A 2393-nucleotide genomic window follows, 5' to 3' on the forward strand; every position below is an offset into this window, starting at 1 on the left:
TGTGTGTGTGTGTGTGTGTGTGTGTGTGTGTGTGTGTGTGTGTGTGTAAGTGATGTAGGTGGTAAAGAAACGTGCTTGTATCTTTTGGTTCATTTAACAGTGTGGCGTAGTGTCTGGGAGCATCGCAAAAAACACAAAGGAATACAAAGGATGAACAAATCGTATAAGGTCTCTCGTCCTTACGATGCTGTTAAAAGATAAACTGACATAAAGAAAGAGGTGTGTCATAGCAAAGAGAAAGATAATGTTTGCTTGTGAAGATGATGATGACGATAATGAAGACGAATCCACACCTTCCTTCTAAGTCACCCCTCAACACCACCACCGCCCAAGGCACCCTTCTTCTCACCCTCTTCTCTCCTCTTCTCGCCTCCTCTCCCCTCCACGCGTCAGCTAACCACCAAACGAGTGCTCATATTTTTCTGCCTCCCTGTATACCCTTCAGGTCCTCCTTATATGGGGCACCAACCTAACCCTCCCTTTCTCTCTCCTTCAGGCAGCTCCTACAATATATTTTCTTCTTCCTTCTCTGCCTCCATTTTTACGTATTTTCTTCCCCTACTCATAACTTCACTCCCTCCTTTTCTTTATCTCTCTTTCTCTCTCCATCTTTTTCTGATACTTTCCTCCTTCCTTCCTGCCTTCCTTCCTTCTCTCCTTCCATTCTTCCCTATTCCCTTTACTCATAATTCATTCACTCCCTCCCTTTCTCTATCTATCTCTGTTTCCCCATCTCCCTCAGGCGGGTCCTCCACCACCCTGGCGCCTGCAGCTCTCTCCCGCCCCGGACACGCGCCACCTGCTCAACAAATAAAGGCGTTGCGAGGTGCACTGCCGCGGTACGACGGAGGTGAAAGTACAGCAGCAGCTCGCGGGGCACCAAAGTTGTACTCGGGCCACTAGTTTTTTTCTTCCAGCCCTCCCCTCCCCACCATTCTGCCAGCCATCGTGTTTACAGCCCGGACCACTTGTATTCCCGGGCGACCTTGAAATTTTTCGCAAAACATCCGATTCTAGGTGAAGGAGAGGAGGCTTCCGTGGTCAGCTTCCCCGGGGTATGTTGCGTCACGCCCTCGGAAGGTGAACTGGCTGGTAGGTAGGTACAGGTAGATAGGTCCGTCGCAGACTTCCTTGCTCTTGGCTATTCAGAGTCTGACCTGTATTCTGAAACGCTGCGCCCCCTCACTATCGCTGTTTTCAAAGGCCACAGAGATGATCAGCCGGGTTCTCACGAGCGTTTCTCCTGTTAATAATGCAGAAATATTGTCAACTTCTCACTAGAGCCGTAAAAAAACACTCTTAATTAAAATCCCGTGTGACTTCAACTAGAGCCTTTTGAAAGTAGAAGAGGTGAAGCGTAGAGGCGTTTCAGAATAAGAACCTCTGACTCCTGACGAAGCCTTCCAGATAACCTCCAGCTGTGTACTGCCTCTGTGGCCTTGAGGATGCTAGGCCAGGGAGGTGAGAGAGAGAGAGAGAGAGAGAGAGAGAGAGAGAGAGAGAGAGAGAGAGAGAGAGAGAGAGAGAGAGAGAGAGAGAGAGAGAGAGAGAGGGAGGGGAAGGGAAAATTCTGCTTGGTCCAGTGCTCACGGTGCTTTCTCTGTTAGTCACTCAGGCACTCTCTCTCTCTCTCTCTCTCTCTCTCTCTCTCTCTCTTTCTCTCTCTCTCTCTCTCTCTCTCTCTCTCTCTCTCTCTCTCTCTCTGTCACTTTTCCTTCCTTCCATCACTCAACACTCCTTCCCCACAACAATGTACAAAAGTTTCCTTGCATCTCCTCTTCCTCCTTCTCCTCCCGATGCTTTGTGTGCTTTGTCCCCAGACGGCAGCCTCGCCACCACTGCCATCACGCCGTCCACGCACCGTGTCGCTAATCACTCTGTCAAGGTGAGGGTCGGGGCTGATGGTCCTGCGGCACGCCTCAGCCTCAGGAACGTATTCTAAGACACTTCCTGCGCCGCACCTCCACTATACTTTCAAAGGGCTCTAGTTGAAATTGCACTGTTTTTAAGTGTCTTTAAGGTTCTAGTGACAGATTAACAAGATTTCTACGTTATTAAGTGGAGGAACAGCCTTGAGAACCCAACTAATAATTTTCTGTGGCCTCTGAAAATTGTCAGGGTGAGAGAGCAAAGCGTTTCAGAATACTGCCTCAGCCTCGGCGTGTGTGTGACCGCCGGCCCTACGTGGGGAGGATGTCAATGGTCCATAAAATCTTTACCTCTCCCCCAGGACGTAGCAAGACACGCCAGGACGCCACCGCTACCCTGATCCTACAAACCCTGCCACGCCCTTTGTGATGCAGGTGATGGTGCCTGGCTGATGGTGTGGTGGGTGAGGAGGCGGGTGGCGGCGTCTCCGGGATGCGACCAGCGACCTTCCCCATCACAACTGG

The sequence above is a fragment of the Scylla paramamosain genome, chromosome 8 (genome assembly GCF_035594125.1).
Source record: "Scylla paramamosain isolate STU-SP2022 chromosome 8, ASM3559412v1, whole genome shotgun sequence".
Classification (NCBI taxonomy): Eukaryota; Metazoa; Arthropoda; class Malacostraca; order Decapoda; family Portunidae; genus Scylla; species Scylla paramamosain.